Source organism: Rhyacophila brunnea, unplaced genomic scaffold, assembly GCF_057557595.1.
Source record: "Rhyacophila brunnea isolate RB1 unplaced genomic scaffold, BYU_Rbru_1.0 scaffold_4, whole genome shotgun sequence".
NCBI lineage: Eukaryota > Metazoa > Arthropoda > Insecta > Trichoptera > Rhyacophilidae > Rhyacophila > Rhyacophila brunnea.
In genome coordinates, this window is record NW_028233068.1 from 1,237,020 (window position 1) to 1,254,669 (window position 17,650).

General features: G+C 31.3%; 2 protein-coding genes and 1 long non-coding RNA gene across 4 annotated transcripts in view; all 3 read left to right on the forward strand.

Moving 5' to 3' along the window:
* The window catches only part of LOC147066714 (uncharacterized), a 1,113,477-nt gene that overhangs the window by 897,232 nt on the left and 198,595 nt on the right, over nucleotides 1–17,650 (forward strand). The gene's annotated exons all lie outside the window — the stretch shown is intronic.
* LOC147066719 (synaptogenesis protein syg-2-like) overlaps nucleotides 1–17,650 on the forward strand; it is an 874,747-nt gene that overhangs the window by 184,431 nt on the left and 672,666 nt on the right. The gene's annotated exons all lie outside the window — the stretch shown is intronic.
* LOC147066720 (uncharacterized) lies at nucleotides 10,259–11,945 on the forward strand. Its single transcript, XR_015071500.1, has 3 exons — nucleotides 10,259–10,342; nucleotides 10,735–10,926; nucleotides 11,340–11,945. It is a non-coding gene; the product is annotated as an uncharacterized LOC147066720 (long non-coding RNA).

The following is a 17,650-nucleotide window of genomic DNA, read 5'->3' on the forward strand; positions in this document are numbered from 1 at the left end:
TGGTTCAGGTCGATGATGATGATGATGACGATATGAATATGTAAATAAATATAATACCACAGATTTTGATAAATACAGAAATTCATATGACAGAAAGGAGTAGAATCAGGCTAGCGAGGTCTTTATTAAGCAGTAGATTGGTTCAGGTCAATGATGATGATGATGACGATAAGAATATGTAGATAAATATAATATCTCCGATTTTGATAAATAAAGCAATTCATATGACAGAAAGGAGTAGAATCAAGCTAGGGAGGTCTTTATTAAGCAGTGGATTGGTTCAGGTCGATGATGATGATGATGACGATATGAATATGTAGATAAATATAATATCACCAATTTTGAGAAATACGGCAATTCATATGACAGAAAGGAGTAGAATTAGGCTAGGGAGGTCTTTATTAAGTAGTGGATTAATCCTGGTTGATGATGATGATGATGATGATGATATGAATATGCTGATAAATATAATATCACCGATTTTTATAAATACAGGGATTCATATGACAGAACGGAGTAAAATCAGGCTAGGGAGGTCTTTATTAGGCAGTGTATTGGTTCAGGTCGGTGTGATGATGATGATGATGATGACGATATGAATATGTAGAAAAATATAATATAACCGATTTTGATAAATACAAAAATTCATATGACAAAAAGGAGTAGAATCAGTCTATGGAGGTCTTTATTAAGCAGAGGATTGGTTCAGGTCGATGATGATGATGATGACGATATGAATATGTAGATAACTATAATATCTCCGATTTTGATAAATACAGCAATTCATATGACAGAAAGGAGTAGAATCAAGCTAGGGAGGTCCTTATTAAGCAGTGGATTGGTTCAGGTCAATGATGATGATGATGATGATGATGATATGAATATGTAGATAAATATAATATCACCGATTTTGAGAAATACAGCAATTCATATGACAGAAAGGAGTAGAATCAGGCTAGGGAGGTCTTTATTAAGTAGTGGATTAATCCTGGTTGATGATGATGATGATGATATGAATATGCTGATAAATATAATATCACCGATTTTTATAAATACAGGGATTCATATGACAGAACGGAGTAAAATCAGGCTAGGGAGGTCTTTATTAAGCAGTGTATTGGTTCAGGTCGGTGTGATGATGATGATGATGATGACGATATGAATATGTAGAAAAATATATTATAACCGATTTTGATAAATACAGAAATTCATATGACAAAAAGGAGTAGAATCAGTCTATGGAGGTCTTTATTAAGCAGAAAATTGATCCTGGTTGATGATGATGATGATAAAAATATGAATTTGTAGATAAATATAGTATCACAGATTTTAATAAATAGAGCAATTCATATGACAGAAAGTAGTAGATTCGGGCTAGGGAGGCCATTATCCAGCAGTGAATTGGTTCAAGTCGATGATGATAAAATGGATAGAAATATGTATAATATCACAAATTCGTTAAACCAATAGTAGTAGAATCAGGTTGCGGAACTCTTCATCCAGCAGTGGATTGATACTGGTTGATGATGATGATGATTATGATGACGATATGAATATGTAGATAAGTAGCATTAGAAATTCAATACTGTCAAGAATACAATCAACGTAGAGAGGCCTTCATCCAGCAGTGGATTTATTGAGGCTCGTGATAATAATGGCATTATATATAGATAGGTAGATAATAATATAATATCACTGATTTTGATAAATATAACAATTCATGTGTAAGTAAGGAGTAGAATAAGGCTGAGGAGGCCTTCATCCAGCAATAGATAGGTCAAGATTGATGATGATAGGGACGATAAAAATAGGTAGATATTATACAATATCACACATTTTGATGACTATAACAATTCGTATTAATTTCTTGTATTGTTTGCAATGGCAACTTTGTTAGTTTAATATGACTATCTGATCTATGGAAATTAGTAGCCTAGGTAATTATTCAATAAAAAAAGATTGAGTGAACAGCCACAAAGTATTTTAAAAAAATCAAATTTGGAATATCACGTTATCTATGAAATGGCCGCCAATGGCGTACACCGCTGTCAAAAGATATTATACGTAGTAAATTGTACCAAAATTATGGTTTTTTCACCAGAAAAAAGTGCGCCAATGCCTACATTACGATATTTGAATAAAAATAATCGAATCCGTTTGTCAAATAAAGGATTATAAGGTCTTAAGCGACGAAGACGTCATTCTGCTGTATGTTAAAAGAAGTATGGCGAATTGTATACGCTATATGAGAAAATATCAGTTATAAACGTCACGTACCTGTAAAATCATTAAAAATTTCTGAAATGTGGTCAATTCAAACGGTAGATGAATCGGTAGCGCACATTTTGAAGTGAAGATGTAAAAATAACAATAAAATGTCGCTTAAATGAGCTGTTAGTGAATTTTCCAAAATCTCTTAGGATAATAATATATAGGAGACTAGCTGAGCCAGCTGGCTCTCGCCAGTCTGTCTCGCTAGGTCTTGCAGACGGCTTGGCGGTGTTGGATTTTAATATAATTGTGAAGTATGCATAGATGGCGCCATAGTTTTCTCTTCGGGATGGGTTTTTTATTCACGTCAGACAGTTTGACATTTCGCTGATAGTAGTAGAATGAGGTTGCGGAATCCTTCATCCAGCAGTGGATTGATCCTAGTTGATGATGATGATGATAACGATATGAGTATGTAGATAAATATAATATCACCAATTTTGATAAATACAGCAATTCAAATGACAGAAAGGAGTAGAATATGGGTAAGGAGGCCTTTATCCAGCAGTGGATTGGATCAGGTCGATGGTGACGATGACGATATTAATATGTAGATAAATATAATATCACCGATTTTGATAAATACAGCAATCCAAATGACAGAAAGGAATAGAATCAGGCTAGGGAACCCTTCATCCAGCAGTGGATTGATCCTAGTTGATGATGATACCGATATGAATATGTAGATAAATATAATTTAACCGATTTTGATAAATACAGCAATTCAAAAGACAGAAGAGAGTAGAATCAGGCTAGGGAGGCCTTTATCCAGCAGTGGATTGGTTTAGGTCGATTATGATAATGACAATATGAATATGTAGATAAATATAATATCACCGATATTGATAAATACAGCAATTAAAATGCAGAAATAAATAGAATCAAGCTAGGGAGGCCTTAATCCAGCAGTGGATTGGTTCAGGTCGATGTTGATAAGGATGATATAAATAGGTATATTATCACAAATTCGTTTAACTGCTAGTGGTAGAATCAAGTTGCGGAACCCTTCATCCAGTAGTGGATTGATCCTAGTTGATGATGATGATGATAACGATACGAATATGTAGATAAATAAAATATCACCGATTTTGATAAATACAGCAATTCAAATGACAGAAAGGAGTAGAATCAGGGTAGGGAGGCCTTTATCCAGCAGTGGATTGGTTCAGGTCGATGATTATGATGACGATATGAATATGAGGATAAATATAATATCACCGATTTTGATAAATACAGGAATTCAAATGACAGAAAGGAATAGAATCAGGTTAGGGAGGCCTTTATCCAGCAGTGGATTGATCCTGGTTGATGATTTAAATAATATGTATAACGCCAATAATTATTGTTGAATACCTTTTGAATATTTTTGGGTTATATGAGCTAATTGAATGTATATAAGTTTCATTGGTTTAAAAAATTATCATTTAACAGCCATAAAAAAAATGTTACGTTATCAAATTTTGAAATATTATTCTATGGTTGATCCAGTGTTGCCATGTCTACTGAAATTTCAGTAGATCAACTGATATTTTTTCCAATATACTGAATTTTTGATTTTTTTTCGAAATTCAAGAAATCCACTGATATTTGTGTTTCTCCATAATTGTAAATTAACTGATGATTCTTTTAATAATAAATTTGAAATGATTTACGCATGACCTTTTTTGATGTTATGCACTTTTAAATTGACATAAAAAGCATTGTAACTCTACCCAAGAGCGCCATTTTACCCATTAATATTATCATTGTTTAGAATAAATTAATATTATTAGTTATTGTTATTCTTATTAGTTTTAAATCATATCTAATGAAACACATTTTTCAAAATCTACTGATATTTTATGAAATCTACTGAATTTTTTGTCAAAATCTACTAAAATTTTAAATTTTGACTTGGCAACACTGGATTGATCGCATAGTCAGTGTTGCCATGTCTATCTACTGAATTTTTTAAATTTTGACTTGGCAACACTGGGTTGATCGCATAGTCAGTGTTGCCATGTCTACTGAAATTTCAGTAAATCAACTGATATTTTTTGCCAATATACTGAATTTTTTATTTTTTTTCGAAATTCAAGAAATCTACTGATATTTGTGTTTCTCCATAATTGTAAATTAACTGATGATTCTTTTAATAAAAAACTTGAAATGATTTAGGCATGACCTTTTTTGATGTTATACACTTCTAAATTGACATAAAAAGCATTGTAACTCTACCCAAGAGCGCCATTTCATCCATTAATATCATCATTGCTTACAATAAATTATTATTATTAGTTATTGTTATTCTTATTAGTTTTGAATCATATCTAATAAACCACATTTTCAAAATCTACTGATATTTTATGAAATCTACTGATATTTTATGAAATCTACTGAATTTTTTGTCAAAATCTACTGAAATTTTAAATTTTGACTTGGCAGCACTGGGTTGATCGCATAGTCAGTGTCGCCATGTCCATCTACTGAATTTTTAAATTTTGACTTGGCAACACTGGGTTGATCGAGTGTTGCCATGTCTACTGAAATTTCAGTAGATCTACTGAAATTTTTGTCAGGAAAAGAAGAAATTATGATATTTGCGATGAACAAAAGTCACTTTTTCATGATTTTTTAAAAGACACTTGTGAGATTATGTCAATATGCACGCTTTCACCAAACACAATCGTTGAATTTCATACATTTTTGTCAATCAATGGTGTTTTGAAGAAAAAATCAAAAAATCTACTGAACTTTGAAAATGTTAGTTGGCAACACTGGTTGATACCTTTTAAATATTTTTGGGTTTTAATGAGCTAATTAAATGTATATACGTTTCATTGGTCCAAAAAAAAAATGATTCAACTGCCTTACAAAAAAAAAACAAAAGTGACATATTTTAAAATTTTCCTTGGTATCATAAAACGCCGAAATGTCGTACGCCCGCGTTTCAATGAAATGATCAGTTTTAATCGGAATTCGTATAAATGTTATTGTTTATTTGAATATTTATGGTTATCTATGGGTGCTTGTTATAAATGTGAGTTATTATATAGTGCTGTGCATTTTTAAATCATTAGGAGACGTAAATAATATCACCTGTCGTTTTTTACATAAACAACAAATAATGACGGTTAAAGTGATTTTTTCGTGACTGTGTTAAGTTATATAAAATTGTGCTCACTTCAACTTACAGTCACTCGAATGCATCTCATAAGTAAATATGTGGTGAGTCAATTGAAATACCGTATGTTAGTTTACATAGCGTAATAAATTTATAGTGTCAAAAGACTTGATTTCCGTCAGAGGTGTAGAAACTTAACATAAACAGAGAACTTAATTTATAAAAATTTAAATAAATCAGTTCTAATATGTTTATCGATCAATCTTATTATGATAAGTTTGTGAAAATTGATTGTATATATCGGTTAAAACGCATTTTAAATTTAAAGCGGCCATCTTTGTTTAGTCGGTTCGAGTGTTGCAAACATTGTGAAAAAATAAATTCCCATATTGTCAATAATGTGACGTATGTGCCGGAAAGCTTTAGAGAAACATCAATATTATATCGCAAGATAACTTAAATTCGGAAAACCCTTCCTTTCATACTCTATATGACCTATTTGAATTTCGAACATTCAATTAGTGTGTTTGGCGTTTGAACCCATCGGACGTGACGAATAAGGCACACAATCGCTCGCAAAAACGGGCAAAGCTGTAGGATAATAATAATGAAAGACTAGCTGAGCCAGCTGGCTCTCGCCAGTCTGTCTCGCTAGGTCTTGCAGACGGCTTGGCGGTGTTGGATTTTAATATAATTGTGAAGTATGCATAGATGGCGCCATAGTTTTCTCTTCGGGATGGGTTTTTTAGTTTGACATTTCGCTGATAGTAGTAGAATGAGGTTGCGGAATCCTTCATCCAGCAGTGGATTGATCCTAGTTGATGATGATGATGATAACGATATGAGTATGTAGACAAATATAATAGCACCAATTTTGATAAATACAGCAATTCAAAAGACTGAAAGGAGTAGAATCAGGCTAGGGAGGCCTTTATCCAGCAGTGGATTAGTTCAGGTCGATGAAGATAATGACAATATGAATATGTAGTGTTACCAGACAAAAAAAGAGGAGGCCCCGGCGCGACAGTTTCAAATTCTAGATCAGCGATTTAATCAAAAACACCATTTCCCCTGACGAACGTTTAGAATCTCTGACAAAGCTAAGTAAACAATAGCAATGGGCGAAAAAAATTGTACCTGCCGACAGAAAAGATCACCGTTAGGTTTTGACTTGACCGAAAGATTCCCTTCGTACCGCTCCCCGCTGTCTCACCACCGATAGGGTCGTTGCAGTTAAGGGCCGACAGTACTCATTCTCCCGCCAAAGTGGAAGCTGACATCCGGGGTTGCACTTCGGTGTGGCCCGGAGTTTTTACGATGTAAACTGTAAAGTCGCGCTCGTTTCATTATTATAAATCAGTGAATTCCTTTTGTGTAAGCGGCCCGATAATAATCCCTACAACCACCTCAAAACCACGTGTCGCGTCCTCGATAAAACGTTCGCGCCAGTTTGGCTGATGTGTTCAAACACGTGTTCCCATATAATGACTGTGTGGTAGCTAAATCTAAGACTCCTTTAAGTGTAATTAATAATGTAAACTAATCGATGTCCACCCTAATGTTATTACAACCCACGCTTGTATAATCTAGTGTAATTAAATATATCCTCTGCGCGGAGGTTTTGAATCGAAGTTTCTGTGTTATAATTATGTCCTGATGTCCACACAACCCTCAATCAAGGTGATACTCGTGAAGAACGCCGCCAGCATAAATGTGAGTTCTCCACCCCATCCTTCACGGTATCAGTAGATAAATATAATATCACCGATTTTGATAAATACAGCAATTAAAATGCAGAAAGGAATAGAATCAGGCTAGGGAACTCTTCATCCAGCAGTGGATTGATCCTAGTTGATGATGATGATGATAACGATATGAATATGTAGATAAATATAATTTCACCGATTTTGATAAATACAGCAATTCAAAAGACTGAAAGGAGTAGAATCAGGCTAAGGAGGCCTCTATCCAGCAGTGGATTAGTTCAGGTCGATGAAGATAATGACAATATGAATATGTAGATAAATATAATATCACCGATTTTGATAAATACAGCAATTAAAATGCAGAAAGGAATAGAATCAGGCTAGGGAGGCCTTAATCCAGCAGTGGATTGGTTCAGGTCGATGTCGATAAGGATGATATAAATAGGTATAGTATCACAAATTCGTTTAACTGCTAGTAGTCGAATCAGGTTGCGGAACACTTCATCCAGCAGTGGAGTGATCCTAGTTGATGATGATGATGATAACGATACGAATATGTAAATAAATAATATCTCCGATTTTGATAAATACAGCAATTCAAATGACAGAAAGGAGTAGAATCAGGGTAGGGAGGCCTTTATCCAGCAGTGAATTGGTTCAGGTCGATGATTATGATGACGATATGAATATGAGGATAAATATAATATCACCGATTTTGATAAATACAGGAATTCAAATGACAGAAAGGAATAGAATCAGGCTAGGGGGGCCTTTATCCAGCAGTGGATTGATCCTGGTTGATAATGATTTAAATAATATGTATAGCACCAATTATTGTTGAATACCTTTTAAATATTTTTGGGTTATATGAGCTAATTGAATGTATATAAGTTTCATTGGTTTAAAAAATTATCATTTAACAGCCACAAAAAAAATGTTACGCTATCAAATTTTGAAATAATATTCTATGGTATCCAGTGTTGCCATGTCTACTGAAATTTCAATAGATCAATTGATATTTTTTTTCGAAATTCAAGAAATCTACTGATATTTGTGTTTCTCCATAATTGTAAATTAACTAATGATTCTTTTAATAATAAACTTGTAATGATTTACGCATGACTTTTTTTGATGTTATACACTTCTAAATTGACATAAAAAGCATTTCAACTCTACCCAAGAGCGCCATTTCATCCATTAATATCATCATTGCTTACAATAAATAATTAGTTATTGTTATTCTTATTAGTTTTAAATCATATCTAATAAACACATTTTTCAAAATCTACTGATATTTTATGAAATCTACTGATTTTTTTGTCAAAATCTACTGAAATTTTAAATTTTGACTTGGCAACACTGGGTTGATCGCATAGTCAGTGTTGCCATGTCTATCTACTGAATTTTTAAATTTTGAATTGGCAACACTGCAACCCAGTGTTGCCAATTCAAAATTTAATATTTGCAGTGTTGCGAAGTCAAAATTTAAAAATTCAGTAGATATACATGGCAACACTGACTATGCGATCAACCCAGTGTTGCCAAGTCAAAATTAAAAATTTCAGAAGATTTTGAAAAATGTGGTTTATTAGATATGATTTAAAACTAATAAGAATAACAATAACTAATTATATTAATTTATTGTAAGCAATGATGATATTAATGGGTAAAATGGCGCTCTTGGGTAGAGTTACAATGCTTTTTATGTCAATTTAGAAGTGTATAACATCAAAAAAGGTCATTCGTTAATCATTCCAAGTTTATTATTAAAAGAATCATCAGTTAATTTACAATTATGGAGAAACACAAATATCAGTAGATTTCTTGAATTTCGAAAAAAAAATCAAAAGTTTAGTATATTGGCAAAAAATATCAGTTGATCTACTGAAATTTCAGTAGACATGGCAACACTGCTGGGTTGATCGCATAGTCAGTGTTGCCATGTCTACTGGAATTTCATTAGATCTACTGAAATTTTTGTCAGGAAAAGAAGAAATTATGATATTTGTGATGAACAAAAGTCCCTTTTTTATGATTTTTTAAAAGACACCTGTAAGATTGTGTCAATATGCACGCTTTAACCAAACACAATCGTTGAATTTTATAAATTTTTGTCAATCTACTGATATTTTGAAGAAAAAATCAAAAAATCTACTGAACTTTGAAAATTTTAGTTGGCAACACTGGTCGATACCTTTTAAATATTCTTGGGTTATATAATGAGCTAATTAAATGTATATAATTTTGATTGGTTCAAAAAAAATTCATCCAACAGCCGTACAAAAAAAAAAGTGACATTAAATTTGGAAATATTATTCCTTGGTTATGTTAAAACGTCGATATTTCGTGCGCCCGCGTTTCAATGAAATGGTCAGTTTTAATCGGAATTCGTATAAATGTTATTGTTTATTTGAATAATTATAGTTATCTACGGGTACTTGCTATAAATGTGAGTTATTATATAGTGCTGTGCATTTTTAAATCATTGTGAGACGTAAATAATATCACCTGTGACCTGTGAAACAACAAATGACGGATGTTACCAATTTTTTAAAAGTGATTTTTTTGTGACTGTGTTAAGTTTTACAAAATTGTGCTCACTTCAAATTGTAGTTACTCAAATGCATCTGATAAGTAAATATGTGGTGAGTCAATTAAAATACCGTAATTTAGTATACATAGCATGATAAATACGCGCAGTGTCAAAAGACTTCCTTTCCGTCAGAGGTGTAGAAACTTAACTTAAGGGCACACATGCTTACCTAGAGTTTCTGTTTTTTCATTTAAAGTTGAACTATGACATTGAATACTAGGTATGATTTTTAAAGTGAAAGTGATATTATGTTACATCTCTTTTACGCATGCTAATATGATCAAAAAGTTATTCTTTCTCTTTCTGTCACATTCGAATTTGATTACCGAAGTTTAAACATTTACTATGCGTATTAGCTGACGTGCTTCGTCGTTTACAAATTATAACATAAATTTAAAAAATATATGTATTTATAATATTAAATATATTTTATAATGTACACAGATTTTTTTAACAACTTTATTATATATACTTTTATTTATTTGTCGCATATTTAAAATGTTCTTGCTTTATTAAAATCTTTTTATTAGCCGGCCAAATAAATCCGTATTTTTGGCCATAGACTAATATAAAAATCTCTCTGCTGTCAAAAGTGTCAAATATTATGTTTACAAATTGCAAGGTACCTAAAACAATTGTGTTTTATATCAGGAATAAGAAACACTATCTGTAAGTACAATATTATGTTATTTATTACTATCGTAGTATTCTGTGTGTTTTGCATATATTATTCAAGTGTTTATTTATTGTTTTCTTAGTCTATACATGCTTTCAATGTTTCATAATTCCGACGTAATACAATCCTTTTTTTGAGGTTAGTTACATTCATTCCAGAATTATATAAAACCTGTGATTTCATATATATTTGTTTGATATAATCTAAGGCGTTCTAGTTGTTATTAAACATGTTACCTACCTGATTACTTTATTTTAGTTAATCAATCTTTTTTGATGCTTTGTATTATCACTAATCCGTTTTAATTACCACTCTTCAAACAGTCGCCAACTATAAAAGATTAAAAATCACACTATTAACAGTTCCTATGTTATGTTTTTTGCAGATGGAGAAAATGTTTACCGAGATCTTTGCTTGTCGACGGTTTCATATGAATAAGATGGAATGAAATAAATCTTTTAATTAATAATGAAATAAATCCAACTTTCGGCGTACGATTCGAACATGGCGTGATTTATGACGTCGACCATCAAGCATATACACCCATTTTATAGATTTAATAGTACAATTACACAAGGTAAATATAAAGTGACTAATGTTTAAAAAATAAAACAATTTTATAAAAACATTTTTGCACTAAATTTATTATCGATAATGATATAAAAGTTGCTATTTTGATTCGTAATATAAAATATAATATAATTGTGCATATCAGTTACTTGTATCATATTAGGTATGTCATTTGGTAGAGCTTACTCTCCAAGTCTTGTCTTTTTCAGTCTCAATATCACTTTGATATTAGAAAAATTGTCTTTCCAACACCAATGAAAGGTGCATGTATCTATACACACACATTTCAAAGGCTTTAAGTTTTCTAGATACTGTATATTACTTCTTCTCTTCGGCTATATCCGCATCTTAGTTGCAGCATATGGATACAATGCGGCGCCTCCAAGAATCTCTGTCACTCTGTTTTTTGCATCGTTCCAGGTCATACTAGCAGTCCGTAACTCCGCCAGATATGCTATATAGATAGTATTTAGCGGCCATCCAGGACGCCGGAATCCGGTTGGCTTGAAGAACAGGCAAACCAGATTGGGATTCTCTTTAGGCACTCGCAGCACGTGGCCGGGCCAGGTACAAAGTTGCGTATTCACTCTCAGCGTGATGGGAGGCTATTTGGTGCGTTCTTTTATCTCCCGTTACTTCTAAAATTACCGCACACCCAGTATCCGTCGTAAACATCTGTTCTCGAAGCTCAGTATACGGTTGCTCGGAGCCTTTGTAAGGTGCCATGACATAAAAACTAGTAAGATATTTAAAATAGCTGCTAGAATGAATACATTGTTGAAAGGAAATGAAAACTGATAATATGATATATCAATTAATTTGTCCATCTGAAGTTGTAGATATCAGTTAATAATTATGTGTTATACCAGTAATTAAATGCTGACTTCAAATGAAAATTGACAATTAAATATTGAAATAATATATTACCAGTTTTGATTTTTTTAAGTACTATACTATATCCATGGTTCATATTACAATGTCATAGTAAAACTTAGAAGAATAAAATATGTCGTAAGACGAAATCAATCTTGGGGTTTTAATATAAGTTAAATAAATAGTACACAGCTAATTTGTTATTACTTTGAATACATGCCATGTCTTTACATCAATAAAAAACAGAAAAACAATTTAATAATGTATAAATATTTATATAAGACTTAACAACGGCTGACATCTAGTTAGACACGATGACCTACATTTAATTTCCTCTTATTTTAAAATTCACCAAGATATATCCTAATAAGTAGGTAAGTATATTACATTTGTACATATAATAAGTAAATCAAGTACAAAATTAAATTACTATTGAAGCAGTATATATGGACCCCACAGAGTAATTAACAATATAATAATTTATATAATTATATCGGGTATATACTATATCTCTATTTTTCTTGGTACCTACGTTCAATGATAAATGTTGTTTTATATTGAAACATAAACAATGGTAATATGCATTGATCTTTCTGATTTTTAAACTGTGATATCTATTTTATATATCTATTGATTTCTATGTGTATTATTGATACATTATTTATTTCAAATACAATAATTTCAAAACTAACAGTAAATAATATATAGAAAGCGTCATGTTGTTTAGTTGGAAAATCTACTAGGAAATTCCATCCAATCCAAATCCAATTTTTACCAGGTGGGTACTTGTAGGTCAGTTATTTTTGGAATAAAATGAATCCCTTAAAAAATATGAAATAAGAATAGAATGATAAATATTTGTGAAAATTTACCAAATCAACATGTTTAACGTGAATTTTTTCACACTAAAATGATAAATATTGTTAAGAAAATATACACAAACAGTTCATTCAGAAGTTATGACGTTTAAAAGATCCCGCGAGTTAACTCGTGCATGGCACTGATCAGTTATGAGGTGATATCAGTTATAATCATTTATGAGGAATGGTTATAAGCCATTGGCACAACCAATTTGGTTTTTGACCTTGAGAACAAAATGTAATTTTTACACGGGACCAAACTCCACGGCTGCAGAGACGAATGCTTATACAAAATATGGCACAGTGGAATCGCCAGCAAGATCTTTAGGTATCATTATTTAGATGTAAGTATACATATTATTTTGAATTTCATAAAATTACACTCGTTGTGGGTGTCTAGTAACAGTAAACTATATTAGTAAATTAGATATATCTTGATGAACTATAAAATAGTGATGTAATATAGACTTGTTGAAAATATATTAAGCATAATAAAATTTAAAATAAAAATTTAGAAATTCAGCCTTTCTGGTTCTCTAATATTCATAGATCTACTATTTCTGGCAGTAGACAATTCATATAAAAGTGATATATCTTTTTTTCAATCTTTTCAATCCAAAATGTCTCGTCTTTTTTGATTAATTCTATTTTAACAGGAAAATTATGTCTAAACTCTTAATTATGTAAACTCCAAATAAACAGACATCTTTCTTAGTAATATGAAGCTGCCCCTGAATCTGGAAGTACCAATCGTGATTTTTATCTATTACCATATTCCTGTCTTTATCTACTTTCCAAAATTTAATTTTTTTCTGTACAATAGCTTCATCTGCACTTATTCCAGCAGCTGAGAAAGGACATTTTATTTCAATAATTGTATCATCATCGCTGATGCCATCTGGCATTGCACCGATAAAATCATACACATCATCGATAAACAATCCACATCTCTCAATCTTAATTCGTTCTTGTACACTAAGCTGTTGTAAAGCTATTGATTCATTTTCTTTACCATATTTTACCGCTTTCACGTTGGCTAATGATTGGCTATATAATAAACGTTTTACCAAAGGCCCAAATTTTGTATTTTCTCGCCGCTTACACACCTTTCCAAAAACAGAGGCAGTAAGAAGGTTTCGTCGCCTTTCTAGCCATTCTGCACATTCAGATTGTAATACAGTGCGTCTTTCTATATCCCTCCTCTCATAGTTTGTCAGTTTGAGTTTTTTCAAAAAAGTTTCTTTTAACAATTGATATTGATTTTTGTCCATATCAGGTTTTTGGCAACTCTCTCCATAACCTGGATTAGATAAAGGAACAGAATGTATTGGTTTTCGCCAAGGTTTTCCTATTTTTTTTTTATTTTTTTTCAACCTTCTTGATTCTAAGCGATTTATGAAGGCTTTTGGGCTATTTTTATAAACTTGTTTTTGAATTGTGCAATGTAACTTATTTGTATTAAATGCGATTACCGCCGCTGCACATCGTCCCATGTACGATTGTCTTTGAGAGTAGTTAATTCTCTTGCCGCCTACAAATTTTGCAATCATGTTATTAAAAGATTCTGAAATATTAGTAGAAAAATTATAAATTAAACTTTTTGAATTTAGCACCAAACGAGAATTATATATCATTAATTGAGAAAATAGACTGCATTACTTTAATGCTGGTACATAATTTACATCAAGCATGTCCTCTGTATTTGGTTCATTTGTACAAAAATATGGTAGACAAGAAGTATGGTCTCCAAAAACATGGTGCGGTCCATTAATTAAATCTTTTTTCAAAGCGATAACCTTTTCTTCGAAAATACTATCTTGTAGTTTTCTATACTTGATTGCACCTATGACGGCTTTCCGCAGACGTCTTTTTCTTGACGCAATGATTTTTCTTACATTCAAGGGATATCTTGTGTCTTTGGTTAATGCCTCTATTTTGCCACAATAATTTCTAATTAAATGGTTTTTACATTCAACTTTCTAGACAGTTACATTCGGATATGGGTGACAATCAAGAATTTTTTTGTATGTGCTGGAATCTCCATCAGCAATCAATTTTGAATAAATCAATCCATGTGTATTAATAGATTCTTTAAAGCCTTCTAATATTGCTGTAGATTCCATTCCAGCTGACGGACCGGTGTAATTTAAAAAGCATTTATGTTGTTGAGCAGGGATATTTTTATTTTTAGCTTTGGCGCACAAATCGCAATATTTATTTTTCACTGACATGTACAAAATCTTTCCGGTTCTTTGACCAATGATCGTGGCAGTGCCAGATGCTGCGGAATAATTGCATCTGTATGAACGTTTCGACCAACAGCCGTCTGCAACAACTGATATCATGGGAATACCAGAAGAATCGACGTCACCATTTTCGATTGCAAGTTGTCGCTCTTCTTTCGCAGCGTTTTCCATACTCTTATTTTTGGTTTCTTCAAACCACTCGTACACCTTCTGTTGACTCTTTCTGTATGTTCTTGCTGTAATCGATGGTACGTCAATTGCTGAACACATTTCTTCCAGATTTGAAAATCCACTGCCGATACTGATTATACTGGATACAAATGCGTCACACAGATTCATTTTGTTTTTGTTCATTTCAGTGGTATATAATTTTAATTTTTTACCACAAAGTTTACATTGGATAAAAAATGTACTACTAAAGTTATCCCGATTTTCCCCAAAAATTTCTAAATGTGATAAATTACAATTAAATGGAGAATCATGGTGGCTAATTAATTGAAGTTGTTGGAAAAAATATGAAAAGTCTATAATTCTACGGCCTTCTACACGGAATTTAGGGCTTGAATCTTCAATTTCATTTTCTATAATAAATTCTTCGTGTTCGTGTTCAAATGTGGGATGAAATTCTGGTTCAGGTAGTATGCTTTGAGGATTTCCATGCTCAGGCATAGTCTTCGGCAATATATCAATACTATAATACATTCAAAAATATTAGTTTAGTAGATAGTTAACAGAAAACAAAATGTATAGCTGCTATTAATTATTGTACCAGATTATAATTTTTGTCACAGACACACTAATTTCGAATAAGACATGGCACAAACATAATATAAGTACAAATGATCATTATACTTAATTGTGTGTATTAATAAGTAATACGCAAAACTTCCTTTTGCAAGATAAATAAATATTGTGAACCAAAATTTTCTGTGAAATGTGGTTTTTTCAACTATGTATAATTATGTCAAATTATAAAATAATAAATTCAAACCTTTGTGTTTTTAATGTATTAATATTTCCATCTTTTCTCCTACGTCTTTTTTTGGAACTTCCAGCCATCGGATAGTGAGTTCGTGGCATTTTTTGTAAGTACAATCGATATAAATAATTGTGATAATATTGTTAGGTACCTATGTCAAAAACCGAGGATGAAAATTTCGCATTCCCGCTGAAATAAATGACGTTCATAGTATTGCCAGGCTAAACTTTCGAAATTAAAGTTAATTTAAAAGAAAAAACTATTTCATTGGAAAATATTATGTAAGTACAGGCATCCATTATTATGTTATTATTTGATGAAAGTATTCTTTAAAATCATCTGTATTATTATAATCTCGCAAATTCATAATTTAGTAAAAGTTAAATTTTCTGTAATATAAATATCAGTAGGTACCTAACCTAGGTAGATTCATAATTTGGCTAAGTAAAAAATATAGATATTTTTACTTCGCGATGTGTTTGAGGTGTTCTAAATTATGTAAGTATGTTTAATAACAAATGTGAAATTCGTAAAACCTCATGTGTATTATTTATTAAATAAAAATAGTAAAACTAATAGTAGATACAAATGGTGAAAAACTTCTTTCAATTATTTACTAAAATATCAATCCAATAATATTTTAGTAGATATGGCAATACTGGACGACCTGATATATTTCACTGAAATAAAATAAAATCTATCACAATTTATAAAATACATACCTACTACAATCATAATTATTTTGAATGTAGAGGGAGATAGTTATAGAAAGGGACAGAAAACTGATTGCTATGTTGCAATATTAGGCAAAATAGATTGCAACAGTGTTAAAAATTGTAATGTATGATTTAGTATGACATAACGTAGAATTGACGCAAATACAAATTTCTTCAGATTTTTTTTTGTTTTGTCCTCAAATGTCAAAATATGTTTTCCTTTTGAATAATTTGTCCGAATTTATGTTTGTATCACCTATTTTTGTGCTCAATTTGTAGCATTCACTTTTATAAACATATTTTTATACAATATTCGTGGATTGGCGTATTTTTTTGGTCATATGAAGTGAAAATAGCACCAGCTAAAGATTCCATACATCTAACGCCAAATTTGCAGGCGGTCTGACGTCCCATCGAGTTGGTCAAATATTTCGTGAAATGGTTGTTTTTAAAATGTATCTATTTAGTATTATAAATTTATATTTAACAAGATATTTCATCATTTATTCAATGATTAATGATAACCCTTCTGATACATAGCTTTAGATTATTTGGAATGTCTATAATTATCGCATATTTTAATAACAAAATATCCAGTCGATTCCGTTAGATTTAGAGCCAACAGAAACTGCAAATATTATAATTATACTGAATATATTTTACTACATTATGTTTGATAACATTAAAGCTATCTATAATAAACGTTTTGACATAATATTTAGTGGAAAAAACGGTTATCAACACAGTCTATTAATGTCACAAAAATATGGCTTCGTTATCAATTATTACATTTCAAGGTTCCAAAGAATATTATTTTACGTCATAAAAATACTTTATGCAGTTATCAAATGTTTAACATAAATATTTGCCGATGAATAAGCTTCATAATTATATAAATAGTTTTTCTATAAATTTTACGTAAGATTCAGGCTTAACCTCCGAAAATACCAGAAAATAGCTGACATGGAACACCTTCCCCCTTAAACAAAGAACTTAATTCATAAAAATTTAAATAAATCAGTTCTAATATGTTTATCGGTTTATCTTATTATGATTA